Source organism: Triturus cristatus, chromosome 8 (genome assembly GCF_964204655.1).
Source record: "Triturus cristatus chromosome 8, aTriCri1.1, whole genome shotgun sequence".
Classification (NCBI taxonomy): Eukaryota; Metazoa; Chordata; class Amphibia; order Caudata; family Salamandridae; genus Triturus; species Triturus cristatus.
Window position 1 is genome coordinate 56313184 of NC_140591.1, and position 24808 is coordinate 56337991.

A 24808-nucleotide genomic window follows, 5' to 3' on the forward strand; every position below is an offset into this window, starting at 1 on the left:
GGGAGATCGTTAGACTGAAGAGCTTAAGGTACCTGATTCAATCCTGACTTTCAGCACAGTGCGAGGGGATCCTACATTCTTGCAAAATATTTCTTGAAATCAGCTCTAGTTTTTTTTTCTTTATTTCTCAAAATATTTTATCAACTGATCAACAACATGATAACTTCAACAAAAAGTTGTCTTTCTGTCCTCCTTCTAAACTTGCTTCCACCTCTCTTGCCATCAGCTTTGATGACGAATTTATCCCATTTTATACTTTTTTCAAAGTAAACTCTTGTCTGCATCAGCTTTCACTTCTCCTTGAACAAAGTTGTCAGTATTGAGATGACATAGCTTACCTACTCAGGCGACATACGTCTGTGTAATACAGTGCTGGTCCACTCAGAGTTTTAAAAGAAAAACGACCTAACATTTATCCCAAAAACGCTACTCACCCATTTCACCAGTTAGCTGCTGAACAATGCAGGACACATTAAAACACAGCTCTAACCTCAGATTGAAAATCCAGGTTCTGCATCTCTGTTCTGGGATTGTTCAAAAAAAGAGGCTGAATACTATAACTGCTGGCAGGCCGAAATAGCTCAGTTGGGAGAGCGTTAGACTGAAGATCTAAAGGTCCCTGGTTCGATCCCGGGTTTCGGCACATTTTGAACTTCTGCTTTGCATGCCACAAAGACTATTTTGAGTCAACTCATATTGACTTTGTTTATAATGATCAAAACCTTTTATCAAGATAATCGACAATACAATTAATTCAACATATTATTTACTTTCTGTCTTTCTTTCAAACTTGCTTCCACCTCTCTTGTATTCAACTTTGCCTCCTTTATTTCCCAATTCTTCCTTTAATTGAAAGTAAAGCTTTGCCTGCATCAGCCTCCAGTTCCCCTTATACAAAACTGTTAGTAGTCAGATGACCTAGCTTGCCGACCCTCGCCATATAGGTCTGTGTTTCTGAGTATAAGTCCATTCATAGTTTACAAACATCATCTAACTAACTTGGCTCCTAAAAAGGAAATTCACCCATCAGACCAATTTAGCTACTGAATAATACTGGACAATTTAACACATAACTGCACATGCAGATAGAGTGACCAGGTTCTGCATTTATCTTTAACAATTATAAAAAATACAACAGAATGCCAAAATTGCCAGCTGGATGAAATAGCTCAGTTGGGAGAGCAGTAGACTGAAGATCTAAAGGTCCCTGGTTCAATCCCGGGTTTAGGCACATTTTGAACTTCTGCTTTGCATGCCACAAATGCTATTTGGAGTCATCTCATATTGACGTTGTTTATAATGATCAAAACCTTTTATCAAGCTGATCGATAAGACAACCATTTCAACATATTTTTTACATTCTGTCTTTCTGTCAAACTTGCTTCCACCTCTCTTGTATTCAACTTTACCTGCTTTATTTGCCAATTCTTCCTTTAATTGAAAGTAAAGCTTTGCCTGCATCAGCCTCGAGTTCCCCTTATACAAAACTGTTAGTAGTCAGATGACCTAGTTTGCCTACCCTCGCCATATAGGTCTGTGTGTCTGAGTATAAGTCCATTCATAGTTTACAAACATCTTCTAACTAACTTGGCTCCTAAAAAGGAAATTCACCCATCAGACCAATTTAGCTGCTGAATAATATTGGACAATTTAACACATAACTGCACATGCAGATAGAATGACCAGGGTCTGCATTTATCTTTAACAATTATCAAAAATACAACAGAAAGCCAAAATGGCCAGCTGGATGAAATAGCTCAGTTGGGAGAGTGTTAGATTGAAAATCTAAAAGTCCCTTGTTCAATGCTGGGTTTCGGAAAAGTCTGAGAGGTTTCTTGCTTCTCACAAAATATTTCTTGGTATCAGCTCAAGTTTTTCTTTCTTTATTTATCAAAATATTTGATCAACTGATCGACAACATGATCAATTCAACATAGAATTGTCTTTCTGTCCTCCTTCTAAATTTGCTTCCACCTCTCTTGCATTCAGCTTAGACTACAAATGTTTCCTATTTCATGCTTTTTTGTAAAGTAAACTCTTGTCTGCATCAGCTTCCACTTCTCCTTGAACACAGATTTCAGTATTCAGATGACATAGCTTACCTACTCAGGCCAAATACCTCTGTGTAATATGGTGCTAGTACATTCAGAGTAAAAAACAAAAGCTACCTAACCTGGATCCGAAAAATGCTATTTACCTATTGCACCCGTTAACTGATGAATGATACAGGACATCTTAAAACATAGCTCTAGCATGAGGTTGAGCATCTATTTTCTTGGGAAGTTTAAAAGAAAGGATGAAGACCCAACCTACCAGCAGGCGGAAATAGCTCAGTTGGGAGCGTGTTAGACTGAAGATCTAAAGGTCCCTGGTTCAATCCCGGGTTTCGGCACAATTTCAACTTCTGCTTTTCATGTCACAAAAGCTGTTTGGAGTTAAATCAACGCTCTTCTTTATCAAAACCTTTTATCAATCTGATCAACAACACAATCAATTCAACATATTATTTACTTTCTGTCTTCCTTTCAAACTTGCTTCCACCTCTCTTGTATTCAACTATGCCTCATTTATTTGAAACTTCTTGCTTTATTTTAAAGTAAAGCTTTGCCTGCATCAGCCTCCAATTCCCCTTATACAAAACTGTCAGTAGTCAGATGACATAGCTTGTACACCCTGGCCATATAGGTCTGTGTTTCAGAGTATAAGTCAATTCAGAGTTTAGAAAAAAAAATTCTACCTACATTGTCCCCTAAAAAGGATATTCACTCATCAGACCAAGTTACCTGCTGAATGATACTGGACACTTTAACACATAACTATAAACGAAAATAGAATGACCAGGTTCTGTATGTATCGTCTACAATTATTAATAATACATCAGGAGGCCACAGGGACTTGTTGGCTGAAATATCTCAGTTGGGAGATCGTTAGACTGAAGAGCTTAAGGTACCTGATTCAATCCTGACTTTCAGCACAGTGCGAGGGGATCCTACATTCTTGCAAAATATTTCTTGAAATCAGCTCTAGGTTTTTTTTTATTTATTTCTCAAAATATTTTATCAACTGATCAACAACATGATAACTTCAACAAAAAGTTGTCTTTCTGTCCTCCTTCTAAACTTGCTTCCACCTCTCTTGCCATCAGCTTTGATGACGAATTTATCCCATTTTATACTTTTTTCAAAGTAAACTCTTGTCTGCATCAGCTTTCACTTCTCCTTGAACAAAGTTGTCAGTATTGAGATGACATAGCTTACCTACTCAGGCGACATACGTCTGTGTAATACAGTGCTGGTCCACTTAGAGTTTTAAAAGAAAAACGACCTAACATTTATCCCAAAAACGCTACTCACCCATTTCACCAGTTAGCTGCTGAACAATGCAGGACACATTAAAACACAGCTCTAACCTCAGATTGAAAATCCAGGTTCTGCATCTCTGTTCTGGGATTGTTCAAAAAAAGAGGCTGAATACTATAGCTGCTGGCAGGCCGAAATAGCTCAGTTGGGAGTGCGTTAGACTGAAGATCTAAAGGTCCCGGGTTTCGGCACATTTTGAACTTCTGCTTTGCATGCCACAAAGACTATTTTGAGTCAACTCATATTGACTTTGTTTATAATGATCAAAACCTTTTATCAAGATAATCAACAATACAATTAATTCAACATATTATTTACTTTCTGTCTTTCTTTCAAACTTGCTTCCACCTCTCTTGTATTCAACTTTGCCTCCTTTATTTCCCAATTCTTCCTTTAATTGAAAGTAAAGCTTTGCCTGCATCAGCCTCCAGTTCCCCTTATACAAAACTGTTAGTAGTCAGATGACCTAGCTTGCCGACCCTCGCCATATAGGTCTGTGTTTCTGAGTATAAGTCCATTCATAGTTTACAAACATCATCTAACTAACTTGGCTCCTAAAAAGGAAATTCACCCATCAGACCAATTTAGCTACTGAATAATACTGGACAATTTAACACATAACTGCACACGCAGATAGAGTGACCAGGTTCTGCATTTATCTTTAACAATTATAAAAAATACAACAGAAAGCCAAACTTGCCAGCTGGATGAAATAGCTCAGTTGGGAGAGCAGTAGACTGAATATCTAAAGGTCCCTGGTTCAATCCCGTGTTTAGGCACATTTTGAACTTTTGCTTTGCATGCCACAAATGCTATTTGGAGTCAACTCATATTGACGTTGTTTATAATGATCAAAACCTTTTATCAAGCTGATCGATAAGACAACCATTTCAACATATTTTTTACATTCTGTCTTTCTGTCAAACTTGCTTCCACCTCTCTTGTATTCAACTTTACCTGCTTTATTTGCCAATTCTTCCTTTAATTGAAAGTAAAGCTTTGCCTGCATCAGCCTCGAGTTCCCCTTATACAAAACTGTTAGTAGTCAGATGACCTAGTTTGCCTACCCTCGCCATATAGGTCTGTGTGTCTGAGTATAAGTCCATTCATAGTTTACAAACATCTTCTAACTAACTTGGCTCCTAAAAAGGAAATTCACCCATCAGACCAATTTAGCTGCTGAATAATATTGGACAATTTAACACATAACTGCACATGCAGATAGAATGACCAGGGTCTGCATTTATCTTTAACAATTATCAAAAATACAACAGAAAGCCAAAATGGCCAGCTGGATGAAATAGCTCAGTTGGGAGAGTGTTATATTGAAAATCTAAAAGTCCCTTGTTCAATGCTGGGTTTCGGAAAAGTCTGAGAGGTTTCTTGCTTCTCACAAAATATTTCTTGGTATCAGCTCAAGTTTTTCTTTCTTTATTTATCAAAATATTTGATCAACTGATCGACAACATGATCAATTCAACATAGAATTGTCTTTCTGTCCTCCTTCTAAATTTGCTTCCACCTCTCTTGCATTCAGCTTCGACTACAAATGTTTCCTATTTCATGCTTTTTTGTAAAGAAAACTCTTGTCTGCATCAGCTTCCACTTCTCCTTGAACACAGATTTCAGTATTCAGATGACATAGCTTACCTACTCAGGCCAAATACCTCTGTGTAATATGGTGCTAGTCCATTCAGAGTAAAAAACAAAAGCTACCTAACCTGGATCCGAAAAATGCTATTTACCTATTGCACCCGTTAACTGATGAATGATACAGGACATCTTAAAACATAGCTCTAGCATGAGGTTGAGCATCTATTTTCTTGGGAAGTTTAAAAGAAAGGATGAAGACCCAAACTACCAGCAGGCTGAAATAGCTCAGTTGGGAGAGCGTTAGACAGAAGATCTAAAAGTCCCTGGTTCAATCCCGGGTTTCGGCACAATTTCAACTTCTGCTTTTCATGTCACAAAAGCTGTTTGGAGTTAAATCAACGCTCTTCTTTATCAAAACCTTTTATCAATCTGATCAACAACACAATCAATTCAACATATTATTTACTTTCTGTCTTCCTTTCAAACTTGCTTCCACCTCTCTTGTATTCAATTATGCCTCATTTATTTGCAACTTCTTGCTTTATTTTAAAGTAAAGCTTTGCCTGCATCAGCCTCCAATTCCCCTTATACAAAACTGTCAGTAGTCAGATGACATAGCTTGTACACCCTGGCCATATAGGTCTGTGTTTCAGAGTATAAGTCAATTCAGAGTTTAGAAAAAAAAATTCTACCTACCTTGTCCCCTAAAAAGGATATTCACTCATCAGACCAAGTTACCTGCTGAATGATACTGGACACTTTAACACATAACTATAAACGAAAATAGAATGACCAGGTTCTGTATGTATCGTCTACAATTATTAATAATACATCAGGAGGCCACAGGGACTTGTTGGCTGAAATATCTCAGTTGGGAGATCGTTAGACTGAAGAGCTTAAGGTACCTGATTCAATCCTGACTTTCAGCACAGTGCGAGGGGATCCTACATTCTTGCAAAATATTTCTTGAAATCAGCTCTAGTTTTTTTTCTTTATTTCTCAAAATATTTTATCAACTGATCAACAACATGATAACTTCAACAAAAAGTTGTCTTTCTGTCCTCCTTCTAAACTTGCTTCCACCTCTCTTGCCATCAGCTTTGATGACGAATTTATCCCATTTTATACTTTTTTCAAAGTAAACTCTTGTCTGCATCAGCTTTCACTTCTCCTTGAACAAAGTTGTCAGTATTGAGATGACATAGCTTACCTACTCAGGCGACATACGTCTGTGTAATACAGTGCTGGTCCACTTAGAGTTTTAAAAGAAAAACGACCTAACATTTATCCCAAAAACGCTACTCACCCATTTCACCAGTTAGCTGCTGAACAATGCAGGACGCATTAAAACACAGCTGTAACCTCAGATTGAAAATCCAGGTTCTGCATCTCTGTTCTGGGATTGTTCAAAAAAAGAGGCTGAATACTATAGCTGCTGGCAGGCCGAAATAGCTCAGTTGGGAGTGCGTTAGACTGAAGATCTAAAGGTCCCTGGTTCGATCCCGGGTTTCGGCACATTTTGAACTTCTGCTTTGCATGCCACAAAGACTATTTTGAGTCAACTCATATTGACTTTGTTTATAATGATCAAAACCTTTTATCAAGATAATCAACAATACAATTAATTCAACATATTATTTACTTTCTGTCTTTCTTTCAAACTTGCTTCCACCTCTCTTGTATTCAACTTTGCCTCCTTTATTTCCCAATTCTTCCTTTAATTGAAAGTAAAGCTTTGCCTGCATCAGCCTCCAGTTCCCCTTATACAAAACTGTTAGTAGTCAGATGACCTAGCTTGCCGACCCTCGCCATATAGGTCTGTGTTTCTGAGTATAAGTCCATTCATAGTTTACAAACATCATCTAACTAACTTGGCTCCTAAAAAGGAAATTCACCCATCAGACCAATTTAGCTACTGAATAATACTGGACAATTTAACACATAACTGCACACGCAGATAGAGTGACCAGGTTCTGCATTTATCTTTAACAATTATAAAAAATACAACAGAAAGCCAAACTTGCCAGCTGGATGAAATAGCTCAGTTGGGAGAGCAGTAGACTGAATATCTAAAGGTCCCTGGTTCAATCCCGGGTTTAGGCACATTTTGAACTTTTGCTTTGCATGCCACAAATGCTATTTGGAGTCAACTCATATTGACGTTGTTTATAATGATCAAAACCTTTTATCAAGCTGATCGATAAGACAACCATTTCAACATATTTTTTACATTCTGTCTTTCTGTCAAACTTGCTTCCACCTCTCTTGTATTCAACTTTACCTGCTTTATTTGCCAATTCTTCCTTTAATTGAAAGTAAAGCTTTGCCTGCATCAGCCTCGAGTTCCCCTTATACAAAACTGTTAGTAGTCAGATGACCTAGTTTGCCTACCCTCGTCATATAGGTCTGTGTGTCTGAGTATAAGTCCATTCATAGTTTACAAACATCTTCTAACTAACTTGGCTCCTAAAAAGGAAATTCACCCATCAGACCAATTTAGCTGCTGAATAATATTGGACAATTTAACACATAACTGCACATGCAGATAGAATGACCAGGGTCTGCATTTATCTTTAACAATTATCAAAAATACAACAGAAAGCCAAAATGGCCAGCTGGATGAAATAGCTCAGTTGGGAGAGTGTTATATTGAAAATCTAAAAGTCCCTTGTTCAATGCTGGGTTTCGGAAAAGTCTGAGAGGTTTCTTGCTTCTCACAAAATATTTCTTGGTATCAGCTCAAGTTTTTCTTTCTTTATTTATCAAAATATTTGATCAACTGATCGACAACATGATCAATTCAACATAGAATTGTCTTTCTGTCCTCCTTCTAAATTTGCTTCCACCTCTCTTGCATTCAGCTTCGACTACAAATGTTTCCTATTTCATGCTTTTTTGTAAAGTAAACTCTTGTCTGCATCAGCTTCCACTTCTCCTTGAACACAGATTTCAGTATTCAGATGACATAGCTTACCTACTCAGGCCAAATACCTCTGTGTAATATGGTGCTAGTCCATTCAGAGTAAAAAACAAAAGCTACCTAACCTGGATCCGAAAAATGCTATTTACCTATTGCACCCGTTAACTGATGAATGATACAGGACATCTTAAAACATAGCTCTAGCATGAGGTTGAGCATCTATTTTCTTGGGAAGTTTAAAAGAAAGGATGAAGACCCAAACTACCAGCAGGCTGAAATAGCTCAGTTGGGAGAGCGTTAGACAGAAGATCTAAAGGTCCCTGGTTCAATCCCGGGTTTCGGCACAATTTCAACTTCTGCTTTTCATGTCACAAAAGCTGTTTGGAGTTAAATCAATGCTCTTCTTTATCAAAACCTTTTATCAATCTGATCAACAACACAATCAATTCAACATATTATTTACTTTCTGTCTTCCTTTCAAACTTGCTTCCACCTCTCTTGTATTCAATTATGCCTCATTTATTTGCAACTTCTTGCTTTATTTTAAAGTAAAGCTTTGCCTGCATCAGCCTCCAATTCCCCTTATACAAAACTGTCAGTAGTCAGATGACATAGCTTGTACACCCTGGCCATATAGGTCTGTGTTTCAGAGTATAAGTCAATTCAGAGTTTAGAAAAAAAAATTCTACCTACCTTGTCCCCTAAAAAGGATATTCACTCATCAGACCAAGTTACCTGCTGAATGATACTGGACACTTTAACACATAACTATAAACGAAAATAGAATGACCAGGTTCTGTATGTATCGTCTACAATTATTAATAATACATCAGGAGGCCACAGGGACTTGTTGGCTGAAATATCTCAGTTGGGAGATCGTTAGACTGAAGAGCTTAAGGTACCTGATTCAATCCTGACTTTCAGCACAGTGCGAGGGGATCCTACATTCTTGCAAAATATTTCTTGAAATCAGCTCTAGTTTTTTTTCTTTATTTCTCAAAATATTTTATCAACTGATCAACAACATGATAACTTCAACAAAAAGTTGTCTTTCTGTCCTCCTTCTAAACTTGCTTCCACCTCTCTTGCCATCAGCTTTGATGACGAATTTATCCCATTTTATACTTTTTTCAAAGTAAACTCTTGTCTGCATCAGCTTTCACTTCTCCTTGAACAAAGTTGTCAGTATTGAGATGACATAGCTTACCTACTCAGGCGACATACGTCTGTGTAATACAGTGCTGGTCCACTCAGAGTTTTAAAAGAAAAACGACCTAACATTTATCCCAAAAACGCTACTCACCCATTTCACCAGTTAGCTGCTGAACAATGCAGGACACATTAAAACACAGCTCTAACCTCAGATTGAAAATCCAGGTTCTGCATCTCTGTTCTGGGATTGTTCAAAAAAAGAGGCTGAATACTATAACTGCTGGCAGGCCGAAATAGCTCAGTTGGGAGAGCGTTAGACTGAAGATCTAAAGGTCCCTGGTTCGATCCCGGGTTTCGGCACATTTTGAACTTCTGCTTTGCATGCCACAAAGACTATTTTGAGTCAACTCATATTGACTTTGTTTATAATGATCAAAACCTTTTATCAAGATAATCGACAATACAATTAATTCAACATATTATTTACTTTCTGTCTTTCTTTCAAACTTGCTTCCACCTCTCTTGTATTCAACTTTGCCTCCTTTATTTCCCAATTCTTCCTTTAATTGAAAGTAAAGCTTTGCCTGCATCAGCCTCCAGTTCCCCTTATACAAAACTGTTAGTAGTCAGATGACCTAGCTTGCCGACCCTCGCCATATAGGTCTGTGTTTCTGAGTATAAGTCCATTCATAGTTTACAAACATCATCTAACTAACTTGGCTCCTAAAAAGGAAATTCACCCATCAGACCAATTTAGCTACTGAATAATACTGGACAATTTAACACATAACTGCACATGCAGATAGAGTGACCAGGTTCTGCATTTATCTTTAACAATTATAAAAAATACAACAGAATGCCAAAATTGCCAGCTGGATGAAATAGCTCAGTTGGGAGAGCAGTAGACTGAAGATCTAAAGGTCCCTGGTTCAATCCCGGAATTAGGCACATTTTGAACTTCTGCTTTGCATGCCACAAATGCTATTTGGAGTCAACTCATATTGACGTTGTTTATAATGATCAAAACCTTTTATCAAGCTGATCGATAAGACAACCATTTCAACATATTTTTTACATTCTGTCTTTCTGTCAAACTTGCTTCCACCTCTCTTGTATTCAACTTTACCTGCTTTATTTGCCAATTCTTCCTTTAATTGAAAGTAAAGCTTTGCCTGCATCAGCCTCGAGTTCCCCTTATACAAAACTGTTAGTAGTCAGATGACCTAGTTTGCCTACCCTCGCCATATAGGTCTGTGTGTCTGAGTATAAGTCCATTCATAGTTTACAAACATCTTCTAACTAACTTGGCTCCTAAAAAGGAAATTCACCCATCAGACCAATTTAGCTGCTGAATAATATTGGACAATTTAACACATAACTGCACATGCAGATAGAATGACCAGGGTCTGCATTTATCTTTAACAATTATCAAAAATACAACAGAAAGCCAAAATGGCCAGCTGGATGAAATAGCTCAGTTGGGAGAGTGTTAGATTGAAAATCTAAAAGTCCCTTGTTCAATGCTGGGTTTCGGAAAAGTCTGAGAGGTTTCTTGCTTCTCACAAAATATTTCTTGGTATCAGCTCAAGTTTTTCTTTCTTTATTTATCAAAATATTTGATCAACTGATCGACAACATGATCAATTCAACATAGAATTGTCTTTCTGTCCTCCTTCTAAATTTGCTTCCACCTCTCTTGCATTCAGCTTAGACTACAAATGTTTCCTATTTCATGCTTTTTTGTAAAGTAAACTCTTGTCTGCATCAGCTTCCACTTCTCCTTGAACACAGATTTCAGTATTGAGATGACATAGCTTACCTACTCAGGCCAAATACCTCTGTGTAATATGGTGCTAGTACATTCAGAGTAAAAAACAAAAGCTACCTAACCTGGATCCGAAAAATGCTATTTACCTATTGCACCCGTTAACTGATGAATGATACAGGACATCTTAAAACATAGCTCTAGCATGAGGTTGAGCATCTATTTTCTTGGGAAGTTTAAAAGAAAGGATGAAGACCCAACCTACCAGCAGGCGGAAATAGCTCAGTTGGGAGCGCGTTAGACTGAAGATCTAAAGGTCCCTGGTTCAATCCCGGGTTTCGGCACAATTTCAACTTCTGCTTTTCATGTCACAAAAGCTGTTTGGAGTTAAATCAACGCTCTTCTTTATCAAAACCTTTTATCAATCTGATCAACAACACAATCAATTCAACATATTATTTACTTTCTGTCTTCCTTTCAAACTTGCTTCCACCTCTCTTGTATTCAACTATGCCTCATTTATTTGAAACTTCTTGCTTTATTTTAAAGTAAAGCTTTGCCTGCATCAGCCTCCAATTCCCCTTATACAAAACTGTCAGTAGTCAGATGACATAGCTTGTACACCCTGGCCATATAGGTCTGTGTTTCAGAGTATAAGTCAATTCAGAGTTTAGAAAAAAAAATTCTACCTACATTGTCCCCTAAAAAGGATATTCACTCATCAGACCAAGTTACCTGCTGAATGATACTGGACACTTTAACACATAACTATAAACGAAAATAGAATGACCAGGTTCTGTATGTATCGTCTACAATTATTAATAATACATCAGGAGGCCACAGGGACTTGTTGGCTGAAATATCTCAGTTGGGAGATCGTTAGACTGAAGAGCTTAAGGTACCTGATTCAATCCTGACTTTCAGCACAGTGCGAGGGGATCCTACATTCTTGCAAAATATTTCTTGAAATCAGCTCTAGGTTTTTTTTTCTTTATTTCTCAAAATATTTTATCAACTGATCAACAACATGATAACTTCAACAAAAAGTTGTCTTTCTGTCCTCCTTCTAAACTTGCTTCCACCTCTCTTGCCATCAGCTTTGATGACGAATTTATCCCATTTTATACTTTTTTCAAAGTAAACTCTTGTCTGCATCAGCTTTCACTTCTCCTTGAACAAAGTTGTCAGTATTGAGATGACATAGCTTACCTACTCAGGCGACATACGTCTGTGTAATACAGTGCTGGTCCACTTAGAGTTTTAAAAGAAAAACGACCTAACATTTATCCCAAAAACGCTACTCACCCATTTCACCAGTTAGCTGCTGAACAATGCAGGACACATTAAAACACAGCTCTAACCTCAGATTGAAAATCCAGGTTCTGCATCTCTGTTCTGGGATTGTTCAAAAAAAGAGGCTGAATACTATAGCTGCTGGCAGGCCGAAATAGCTCAGTTGGGAGTGCGTTAGACTGAAGATCTAAAGGTCCCTGGTTCGATCCCGGGTTTCGGCACATTTTGAACTTCTGCTTTGCATGCCACAAAGACTATTTTGAGTCAACTCATATTGACTTTGTTTATAATGATCAAAACCTTTTATCAAGATAATCAACAATACAATTAATTCAACATATTATTTACTTTCTGTCTTTCTTTCAAACTTGCTTCCACCTCTCTTGTATTCAACTTTGCCTCCTTTATTTCCCAATTCTTCCTTTAATTGAAAGTAAAGCTTTGCCTGCATCAGCCTCCAGTTCCCCTTATACAAAACTGTTAGTAGTCAGATGACCTAGCTTGCCGACCCTCGCCATATAGGTCTGTGTTTCTGAGTATAAGTCCATTCATAGTTTACAAACATCATCTAACTAACTTGGCTCCTAAAAAGGAAATTCACCCATCAGACCAATTTAGCTACTGAATAATACTGGACAATTTAACACATAACTGCACACGCAGATAGAGTGACCAGGTTCTGCATTTATCTTTAACAATTATAAAAAATACAACAGAAAGCCAAACTTGCCAGCTGGATGAAATAGCTCAGTTGGGAGAGCAGTAGACTGAATATCTAAAGGTCCCTGGTTCAATCCCGGGTTTAGGCACATTTTGAACTTTTGCTTTGCATGCCACAAATGCTATTTGGAGTCAACTCATATTGACGTTGTTTATAATGATCAAAACCTTTTATCAAGCTGATCGATAAGACAACCATTTCAACATATTTTTTACATTCTGTCTTTCTGTCAAACTTGCTTCCACCTCTCTTGTATTCAACTTTACCTGCTTTATTTGCCAATTCTTCCTTTAATTGAAAGTAAAGCTTTGCCTGCATCAGCCTCGAGTTCCCCTTATACAAAACTGTTAGTAGTCAGATGACCTAGTTTGCCTACCCTCGCCATATAGGTCTGTGTGTCTGAGTATAAGTCCATTCATAGTTTACAAACATCTTCTAACTAACTTGGCTCCTAAAAAGGAAATTCACCCATCAGACCAATTTAGCTGCTGAATAATATTGGACAATTTAACACATAACTGCACATGCAGATAGAATGACCAGGGTCTGCATTTATCTTTAACAATTATCAAAAATACAACAGAAAGCCAAAATGGCCAGCTGGATGAAATAGCTCAGTTGGGAGAGTGTTATATTGAAAATCTAAAAGTCCCTTGTTCAATGCTGGGTTTCGGAAAAGTCTGAGAGGTTTCTTGCTTCTCACAAAATATTTCTTGGTATCAGCTCAAGTTTTTCTTTCTTTATTTATCAAAATATTTGATCAACTGATCGACAACATGATCAATTCAACATAGAATTGTCTTTCTGTCCTCCTTCTAAGTTTGCTTCCACCTCTCTTGCATTCAGCTTCGACTACAAATGTTTCCTATTTCATGCTTTTTTGTAAAGTAAACTCTTGTCTGCATCAGCTTCCACTTCTCCTTGAACACAGATTTCAGTATTCAGATGACATAGCTTACCTACTCAGGCCAAATACCTCTGTGTAATATGGTGCTAGTCCATTCAGAGTAAAAAACAAAAGCTACCTAACCTGGATCCGAAAAATGCTATTTACCTATTGCACCCGTTAACTGATGAATGATACAGGACATCTTAAAACATAGCTCTAGCATGAGGTTGAGCATCTATTTTCTTGGGAAGTTTAAAAGAAAGGATGAAGACCCAAACTACCAGCAGGCTGAAATAGCTCAGTTGGGAGAGCGTTAGACAGAAGATCTAAAGGTCCCTGGTTCAATCCCGGGTTTCGGCACAATTTCAACTTCTGCTTTTCATGTCACAAAAGCTGTTTGGAGTTAAATCAACGCTCTTCTTTATCAAAACCTTTTATCAATCTGATCAACAACACAATCAATTCAACATATTATTTACTTTCTGTCTTGCTTTCAAACTTACTTCCACCTCTCTTGTATTCAATTATGCCTCATTTATTTGCAACTTCTTGCTTTATTTTAAAGTAAAGCTTTGCCTGCATCAGCCTCCAATTCCCCTTATACAAAACTGTCAGTAGTCAGATGACATAGCTTGTACACCCTGGCCATATAGGTCTGTGTTTCAGAGTATAAGTCAATTCAGAGTTTAGAAAAAAAAATTCTTCCTACCTTGTCCCCTAAAAAGGATATTCACTCATCAGACCAAGTTACCTGCTGAATGATACTGGACACTTTAACACATAACTATAAACGAAAATAGAATGACCAGGTTCTGTATGTATCGTCTACAATTATTAATAATACATCAGGAGGCCACAGGGACTTGTTGGCTGAAATATCTCAGTTGGGAGATCGTTAGACTGAAGAGCTTAAGGTACCTGATTCAATCCTGACTTTCAGCACAGTGCGAGGGGATCCTACATTCTTGCAAAATATTTCTTGAAATCAGCTCTAGTTTTTTTTCTTTATTTCTCAAAATATTTTATCAACTGATCAACAACATGATAACTTCAACAAAAAGTTGTCTTTCTGTCCTCCTTCTAAACTTGCTTCCACCTCTCTTGCCATCAACTTTGATGACGAATTTATCCCATTTTATACTTTTTTCAAAGTAAACTCTTGTCTGCATCAGCTTTCACTTCTCCTTGAACAAAGTTGTCAGTATTGAGATGACATAGCTTACCTACTCAGGCGACATACGTCTGTGTAATACAGTGCTGGTCCACTCAGAGTTTTAAAAGAAAAACGACCTAACATTTATCCCAAAAACGCTACTCACCCATTTCACCAGTTAGCTGCTGAACAATGCAGGACACATTAAAACACAGCTCTAACCTCAGATTGAAAATCCAGGTTCTGCATCTCTGTTCTGGGATTGTTCAAAAAAAGAGGCTGAATACTATAGCTGCTGGCAGGCCGAAATAGCTCAATTGGGAGAGTGTTAGACTGAAGATCTAAAGGTCCCTGGTTCGATCCCGGGTTTCGGCACGTTTTGAACTTCTGCTTTGCATGCCACAAAAACTATTTTGAGTCAACTCATATTGACTTTGTTTATAATGATCAAAACCTTTTATCAAGATAATCGACAATACAATTAATTCAACATATTATTTACTTTCTGTCTTTCTTTCAAACTTGCTTCCACCTCTCTTGTATTCAACTTTACCTGCTTTATTTGCCAATTCTTCCTTTAATTGAAAGTAAAGCTTTGCCTGCATCAGCCTCCAGTTCCCCTTATACAAAACTGTTAGTAGTCAGATGACCTAGCTTGCCGACCCTCGCCATATAGGTCTGTGTTTCTGAGTATAAGTACATTCATAGTTTACAAACATCATCTAACTAACTTGGCTCCTAAAAAGGAAATTCACCCATCAGACCAATTTAGCTACTGAATAATACTGGACAATTTAACACATAACTGCACATGCAGATAGAGTGACCAGGTTCTGCATTTATCTTTAACAATTATAAAAAATACAACAGAAAGCCGAAATTGCCAGCTGGATGAAATAGCTCAGTTGGGAGAGCAGTAGACTGAAGATCTAAAGGTCCCTGGTTCAATCCCGGGTTTAGGCACATTTTGAACTTCTGCTTTGCATGCCACAAATGCTATTTGGAGTCAACTCATATTGACGTTGTTTATAATGATCAAAATCTTTTATCAAGCTATTCGATAAGACAACCATTTCAACATATTTTTTACATTCTGTCTTTCTGTCAAACTTGCTTCCACCTCTCTTGTATTCAACTTTACCTGCTTTATTTGCCAATTCTTCCTTTAATTGAAAGTAAAGCTTTGCCTGCATCAGCCTCGAGTTCCCCTTATACAAAACTGTTAGTAGTCAGATGACCTAGTTTGCCTACCCTCGCCATATAGGTCTGTGTGTCTGAGTATAAGTCCATTCATAGTTTACAAACATCTTCTAACTAACTTGGCTCCTAAAAAGGAAATTCACCCATCAGACCAATTTAGCTGCTGAATAATATTGGACAATTTAACACATAACTGCACATGCAGATAGAATGACCAGGGTCTGCATTTATCTTTAACAATTATCAAAAATACAACAGAAAGCCAAAATGGCCAGCTGGATGAAATAGCTCAGTTGGGAGAGTGTTAGATTGAAAATCTAAAAGTCCCTTGTTCAATGCTGGGTTTCGGAAAAGTCTGAGAGGTTTCTTGCTTCTCACAAAATATTTCTTGGTATCAGCTCAAGTTTTTCTTTCTTTATTTATCAAAATATTTGATCAACTGATCGACAACATGATCAATTCAACATAGAATTGTCTTTCTGTCCTCCTTCTAAATTTGCTTCCACCTCTCTTGCATTCAGCTTCGACTACAAATGTTTCCTATTTCATGCTTTTTTGTAAAGTAAACTCTTGTCTGCATCAGCTTCCACTTCTCCTTGAACACAGATTTCAGTATTCAGATGACATAGCTTACCTACTCAGGCCAAATACCTCTGTGTAATATGGTGCTAGTCCATTCAGAGTAAAAAAAAAAGCTACCTAACTTGGATCCGAAAAATGCTATTTACCTATTGCACCCGTTAACTGATGAATGATACAGGACATCTTAAAACATAGCTCTAGCATGAGGATGAGCATCTATTTTCTTGGGAAGTTTAAAAGAAAGGATGAAGACCCAAACTACCAGCAGGCTGAAATAGCTCAGTTGGGAGAGCGTTAGAGTGAAGATCTAAAGGTCCCTGATTCAATCCTGGGTTTCGGCACAATTTCAACTTCTGCTTTTCATGTCACAAAAGCTGTTTGGAGTTAAATCAACGCTCTTCTTTATCAAAACCTTTCATCAATCTGATCAACAACACAATCAATTCAACATATTATTTACTTTCTGTCTTCCTTTCAAACTTGCTTCCACCTCTCTTGTATTCAACTATGCCTCATTTATTTGCAACTTCTTGCTTTATTTTAAAGTAAAGCTTTGCCTGCATCAGCCTCCAATTCCCCTTATACAAAACTGTCAGTAGTCAGATGACATAGCTTGTACACCCTGGCCATATAGGTCTGTGTTTCAGAGTATAAGTCAATTCAGAGTTTAGAAAAAAAAATTCTACCTACCTTGTCCCCTAAAAAGGATATTCACACATCAGACCAAGTTACCTGCTGAATGATACTGGACACTTTAACACATAACTATAAACGAAAATAGAATGACCAGGTTCTGTATGTATCGTCTACAATTATTAATAATACATCAGGAGGCCACAGGGACTTGTTGGCTGAAATATCTCAGTTGGGAGATCGTTAGACTGAAGAGCTTAAGGTACCTGATTCAATCCTGACTTTCAGCACAGTGCGAGGGGATCCTACATTCTTGCAAAATATTTCTTGAAATCAGCTCTAGTTTTTTTTTCTTTATTTCTCAAAATATTTTATCAACTGATCAACAACATGATAACTTCAACAAAAAGTTGTCTTTCTGTCCTCCTTCTAAACTTGCTTCCACCTCTCTTGCCATCAGCTTTGATGACGAATTTATCCCATTTTATACTTTTTTCAAAGTAAACTCTTGTCTGCATCAGCTTTCACTTCTCCTTGAACAAAGTTGTCAGTATTGAGATGACATAGCTTACCTACTCAGGCGACATACGTCTGTGTAATACAGTGCTGGTCCACTCAGAGTTTTAAAAGAAAAACGACCTAACATTTATCCCAAAAACGCTACTCACCCATTTCACCAGTTAGCTGCTGAACAATGCAGGACACATTAAAACACAGCTCTAACCTCAGATTGAAAATCCAGGTTCTGCATCTCTGTTCTGGGATTGTTCAAAAAAAGAGGCTGAATACTATAACTGCTAGTAGGCCGAAATAGCTCAGTTGGGAGAGCGTTAGACTGAAGATCTAAAGGTCCCTGGTTCGATCCCGGGTTTCGGCACATTTTGAACTTCTGCTTTGCATGCCACAAAGACTATTTTGAGTCAACTCATATTGACTTTGTTTATAATGATCAAAACCTTTTATCAAGATAATCGACAATACAATTAATTCAACATATTATTTACTTTCTGTCTTTCTTTCAAACTTGCTTCCACCTCTCTTGTATTCAACTTTGCCTCCTTTATTTCCCAATTCTTCCTTTAATTGAAAGTAAAGCTTTGCCTGCATCAGCCTCCAGTTCCCCTTATACAAAACTGTTAGTAGTCAGATGACCTAGCTTGCCGACCCTCGCCATATAGGTCTGTGTTTCTGAGTATAAGTCCATTCATAGTTTACAAACATCATCTAACTAACTTGGCTCCTAAAAAGGAAATTCACCCATCAGACCAATTTAGCTACTGAATAATACTGGACAATTTAACACATAACTGCACATGCAGATAGAGTGACCAGGTTCTGCATTTATCTTTAACAATTATAAAAAATACAACAGAATGCCAAAATTGCCAGCTGGATGAAATAGCTCAGTTGGGAGAGCAGTAGACTGAAGATCTAAAGGTCCCTGGTTCAATCCCGGGTTTAGGCACATTTTGAACTTCTGCTTTGCATGCCACAAATGCTATTTGGAGTCAACTCATATTGACGTTGTTTATAATGATCAAAACCTTTTATCAAGCTGATCGATAAGACAACCATTTCAACATATTTTTTACATTCTGTCTTTCTGTCAAACTTGCTTCCACCTCTCTTGTATTCAACTTTACCTGCTTTATTTGCCAATTCTTCCTTTAATTGAAAGTAAAGCTTTGCCTGCATCAGCCTCGAGTTCCCCTTATACAAAACTGTTAGTAGTCAGATGACCTAGTTTGCCTACCCTCGCCATATAGGTCTGTGTGTCTGAGTATAAGTCCATTCATAGTTTACAAACATCTTCTAACTAACTTGGCTCCTAAAAAGGAAATTCACCCATCAGACCAATTTAGCTGCTGAATAATATTGGACAATTTAACACATAACTGCACATGCAGATAGAATGACCAGGGTCTGCATTTATCTTTAACAATTATCAAAAATACAACAGAAAGCCAAAATGGCCAGCTGGATGAAATAGCTCAGTTGGGAGAGTGTTAGATTGAAAATCTAAAAGTCCCTTGTTCAATGCTGGGTTTCGGAAAAGTCTGAGAGGTTTCTTGCTTCTCACAAAATATTTCTTGGTATCAGCTCAAGTTTTTCTTTCTTTATTTATCAAAATATTTGATCAACTGATCGACAACATGATCAATTCAACATAGAATTGTCTTTCTGTCCTCCTTCTAAATTTGCTTCCACCTCTCTTGCATTCAGCTTAGACTACAAATGTTTCCTATTTCATGCTTTTTTGTAAAGTAAACTCTTGTCTGCATCAGCTTCCACTTCTCCTTGAACACAGATTTCAGTATTCAGATGACATAGCTTACCTACTCAGGCCAAATACCTCTGTGTAATATGGTGCTAGTACATTCAGAGTAAAAAACAAAAGCTACCTAACCTGGATCCGAAAAATGCTATTTACCTATTGCACCCGTTAACTGATGAATGATACAGGACATCTTAAAACATAGCTCTAGCATGAGGTTGAGCATCTATTTTCTTGGGAAGTTTAAAAGAAAGGATGAAGACCCAACCTACCAGCAGGCGGAAATAGCTCAGTTGGGAGCGTGTTAGACTGAAGATCTAAAGGTCCCTGGTTCAATCCCGGGTTTCTGCACAATTTCAACTTCTGCTTTTCATGTCACAAAAGCTGTTTGGAGTTAAATCAACGCTCTTCTTTATCAAAACCTTTTATCAATCTGATCAACAACACAATCAATTCAACATATTATTTACTTTCTGTCTTCCTTTCAAACTTGCTTCCACCTCTCTTGTATTCAACTATGCCTCATTTATTTGAAACTTCTTGCTTTATTTTAAAGTAAAGCTTTGCCTGCATCAGCCTCCAATTCCCCTTATACAAAACTGTCAGTAGTCAGATGACATAGCTTGTACACCCTGGCCATATAGGTCTGTGTTTCAGAGTATAAGTCAATTCAGAGTTTAGAAAAAAAAATTCTACCTACATTGTCCCCTAAAAAGGATATTCACTCATCAGACCAAGTTACCTGCTGAATGATACTGGACACTTTAACACATAACTATAAACGAAAATAGAATGACCAGGTTCTGTATGTATCGTCTACAATTATTAATAATACATCAGGAGGCCACAGGGACTTGTTGGCTGAAATATCTCAGTTGGGAGATCGTTAGACTGAAGAGCTTAAGGTACCTGATTCAATCCTGACTTTCAGCACAGTGCGAGGGGATCCTACATTCTTGCAAAATATTTCTTGAAATCAGCTCTAGGTTTTTTTTTCTTTATTTCTCAAAATATTTTATCAACTGATCAACAACATGATAACTTCAACAAAAAGTTGTCTTTCTGTCCTCCTTCTAAACTTGCTTCCACCTCTCTTGCCATCAGCTTTGATGACGAATTTATCCCATTTTACACTTTTTTCAAAGTAAACTCTTGTCTGCATCAGCTTTCACTTCTCCTTGAACAAAGTTGTCAGTATTGAGATGACATAGCTTACCTACTCAGGCGACATACGTCTGTGTAATACAGTGCTGGTCCACTTAGAGTTTTAAAAGAAAAACGACCTAACATTTATCCCAAAAACGCTACTCACCCATTTCACCAGTTAGCTGCTGAACAATGCAGGACACATTAAAACACAGCTCTAACCTCAGATTGAAAATCCAGGTTCTGCATCTCTGTTCTGGGATTGTTCAAAAAAAGAGGCTGAATACTATATCTGCTGGCAGGCCGAAATAGCTCAGTTGGGAGTGCGTTAGACTGAAGATCTAAAGGTCCCTGGTTCGATCCCGGGTTTCGGCACATTTTGAACTTCTGCTTTGCATGCCACAAAGACTATTTTGAGTCAACTCATATTGACTTTGTTTATAATGATCAAAACCTTTTATCAAGATAATCAACAATACAATTAATTCAACATATTATTTACTTTCTGTCTTTCTTTCAAACTTGCTTCCACCTCTCTTGTATTCAACTTTGCCTCCTTTATTTCCCAATTCTTCCTTTAATTGAAAGTAAAGCTTTGCCTGCATCAGCCTCCAGTTCCCCTTATACAAAACTGTTAGTAGTCAGATGACCTAGCTTGCCGACCCTCGCCATATAGGTCTGTGTTTCTGAGTATAAGTCCATTCATAGTTTACAAACATCATCTAACTAACTTGGCTCCTAAAAAGGAAATTCACCCATCAGACCAATTTAGCTACTGAATAATACTGGACAATTTAACACATAACTGCACACGCAGATAGAGTGACCAGGTTCTGCATTTATCTTTAACAATTATAAAAAATACAACAGAAAGCCAAACTTGCCAGCTGGATGAAATAGCTCAGTTGGGAGAGCAGTAGACTGAATATCTAAAGGTCCCTGGTTCAATCCCGGGTTTAGGCACATTTTGAACTTTTGCTTTGCATGCCACAAATGCTATTTGGAGTCAACTCATATTGACGTTGTTTATAATGATCAAAACCTTTTATCAAGCTGATCGATAAGACAACCATTTCAACATATTTTTTACATTCTGTCTTTCTGTCAAACTTGCTTCCACCTCTCTTGTATTCAACTTTACCTGCTTTATTTGCCAATTCTTCCTTTAATTGAAAGTAAAGCTTTGCCTGCATCAGCCTCGAGTTCCCCTTATACAAAACTGTTAGTAGTCAGATGACCTAGTTTGCCTACCCTCGCCATATAGGTCTGTGTGTCTGAGTATAAGTCCATTCATAGTTTACAAACATCTTCTAACTAACTTGGCTCCTAAAAAGGAAATTCACCCATCAGACCAATTTAGCTGCTGAATAATATTGGACAATTTAACACATAACTGCACATGCAGATAGAATGACCAGGGTCTGCATTTATCTTTAACAATTATCAAAAATACAACAGAAAGCCAAAATGGCCAGCTGGATGAAATAGCTCAGTTGGGAGAGTGTTAGATTGAAAATCTAAAAGTCCCTTGTTCAATGCTGGGTTTCGGAAAAGTCTGAGAGGTTTCTTGCTTCTCACAAAATATTTCTTGGTATCAGCTCAAGTTTTTCTTTCTTTATTTATCAAAATATTTGATCAACTGATCGACAACATGATCAATTCAACATAGAATTGTCTTTCTGTCCTCCTTCTAAATTTGCTTCCACCTCTCTTGCATTCAGCTTCGACTACAAATGTTTCCTATTTCATGCTTTTTTGTAAAGTAAACTCTTGTCTGCATCAGCTTCCACTTCTCCTTGAACACAGATTTCAGTATTCAGATGACATAGCTTACCTACTCAGGCCAAATACCTCTGTGTAATATGGTGCTAGTCCATTCAGAGTAAAAAACAAAAGCTACCTAACCTGGATCCGAAAAATGCTATTTACCTATTGCACCCGTTAACTGATGAATGATACAGGACATCTTAAAACATAGCTCTAGCATGAGGTTGAGCATCTATTTTCTTGGGAAGTTTAAAAGAAAGGATGAAGACCCAAACTACCAGCAGGCTGAAATAGCTCAGTTGGGAGAGCGTTAGACAGAAGATCTAAAGGTCCCTGGTTCAATCCCGGGTTTCGGCACAATTTCAACTTCTGCTTTTCATGTCACAAAAGCTGTTTGGAGTTAAATCAACGCTCTTCTTTATCAAAACCTTTTATCAATCTGATCAACAACACAATCAATTCAACATATTATTTACTTTCTGTCTTCCTTTCAAACTTGCTTCCACCTCTCTTGTATTCAATTATGCCTCATTTATTTGCAACTTCTTGCTTTATTTTAAAGTAAAGCTTTGCCTGCATCAGCCTCCAATTCCCCTTATACAAAACTGTCAGTAGTCAGATGACATAGCTTGTACACCCTGGCCATATAGGTCTGTGTTTCAGAGTATAAGTCAATTCAGAGTTTAGAAAAAAAAATTCTACCTACCTTGTCCCCTAAAAAGGATATTCACTCATCAGACCAAGTTACCTGCTGAATGATACTGGACACTTTAACACATAACTATAAACGAAAATAGAATGACCAGGTTCTGTATGTATCGTCTACAATTATTAATAATACATCAGGAGGCCACAGGGACTTGTTGGCTGAAATATCTCAGTTGGGAGATCGTTAGACTGAAGAGCTTAAGGTACCTGATTCAATCCTGACTTTCAGCACAGTGCGAGGGGATCCTACATTCTTGCAAAATATTTCTTGAAATCAGCTCTAGTTTTTTTTCTTTATTTCTCAAAATATTTTATCAACTGATCAACAACATGATAACTTCAACAAAAAGTTGTCTTTCTGTCCTCCTTCTAAACTTGCTTCCACCTCTCTTGCCATCAGCTTTGATGACGAATTTATCCCATTTTATACTTTTTTCAAAGTAAACTCTTGTCTGCATCAGCTTTCACTTCTCCTTGAACAAAGTTGTCAGTATTGAGATGACATAGCTTACCTACTCAGGCGACATACGTCTGTGTAATACAGTGCTGGTCCACTCAGAGTTTTAAAAGAAAAACGACCTAACATTTATCCCAAAAACGCTACTCACCCATTTCACCAGTTAGCTGCTGAACAATGCAGGACACATTAAAACACAGCTCTAACCTCAGATTGAAAATCCAGGTTCTGCATCTCTGTTCTGGGATTGTTCAAAAAAAGAGGCTGAATACTATAACTGCTGGCAGGCCGAAATAGCTCAGTTGGGAGAGCGTTAGACTGAAGATCTAAAGGTCCCTGGTTCGATCCCGGGTTTCGGCACATTTTGAACTTCTGCTTTGCATGCCACAAAGACTATTTTGAGTCAACTCATATTGACTTTGTTTATAATGATCAAAACCTTTTATCAAGATAATCGACAATACAATTAATTCAACATATTATTTACTTTCTGTCTTTCTTTCAAACTTGCTTCCACCTCTCTTGTATTCAACTTTGCCTCCTTTATTTCCCAATTCTTCCTTTAATTGAAAGTAAAGCTTTGCCTGCATCAGCCTCCAGTTCCCCTTATACAAAACTGTTAGTAGTCAGATGACCTAGCTTGCCGACCCTCGCCATATAGGTCTGTGTTTCTGAGTATAAGTCCATTCATAGTTTACAAACATCATCTAACTAACTTGGCTCCTAAAAAGGAAATTCACCCATCAGACCAATTTAGCTACTGAATAATACTGGACAATTTAACACGTAACTGCACATGCAGATAGAGTGACCAGGTTCTGCATTTATCTTTAACAATTATAAAAAATACAACAGAATGCCAAAATTGCCAGCTGGATGAAATAGCTCAGTTGGGAGAGCAGTAGACTGAAGATCTAAAGGTCCCTGGTTCAATCCCGGGTTTAGGCACATTTTGAACTTCTGCTTTGCATGCCACAAATGCTATTTGGAGTCAACTCATATTGACGTTGTTTATAATGATCAAAACCTTTTATCAAGCTGATCGATAAGACAACCATTTCAACATATTTTTTACATTCTGTCTTTCTGTCAAACTTGCTTCCACCTCTCTTGTATTCAACTTTACCTGCTTTATTTGCCAATTCTTCCTTTAATTGAAAGTAAAGCTTTGCCTGCATCAGCCTCGAGTTCCCCT

The 24808-nt window shown here is 37.5% G+C and overlaps 5 non-coding genes across 5 annotated transcripts; all 5 read left to right on the forward strand.

The window, feature by feature from the left end:
- Positions 1 to 570: 570 nt before the first annotated feature.
- Positions 571 to 643, forward strand: TRNAF-GAA (transfer RNA phenylalanine (anticodon GAA)). The gene has a single exon. It is a non-coding gene; the product is annotated as a tRNA-Phe (tRNA).
- An 8668-nt stretch (positions 644 to 9311) lies between these two features.
- Positions 9312 to 9384, forward strand: TRNAF-GAA (transfer RNA phenylalanine (anticodon GAA)). The gene has a single exon. It is a non-coding gene; the product is annotated as a tRNA-Phe (tRNA).
- Positions 9385 to 15147: 5763 nt separating this feature from the next.
- On the forward strand, positions 15148 to 15220 carry TRNAF-GAA (transfer RNA phenylalanine (anticodon GAA)). The gene has a single exon. It is a non-coding gene; the product is annotated as a tRNA-Phe (tRNA).
- A 2844-nt stretch (positions 15221 to 18064) lies between these two features.
- TRNAF-GAA (transfer RNA phenylalanine (anticodon GAA)) lies at positions 18065 to 18137 on the forward strand. The gene has a single exon. It is a non-coding gene; the product is annotated as a tRNA-Phe (tRNA).
- A 5763-nt stretch (positions 18138 to 23900) lies between these two features.
- TRNAF-GAA (transfer RNA phenylalanine (anticodon GAA)) lies at positions 23901 to 23973 on the forward strand. The gene has a single exon. It is a non-coding gene; the product is annotated as a tRNA-Phe (tRNA).
- Positions 23974 to 24808: the final 835 nt, after the last annotated feature.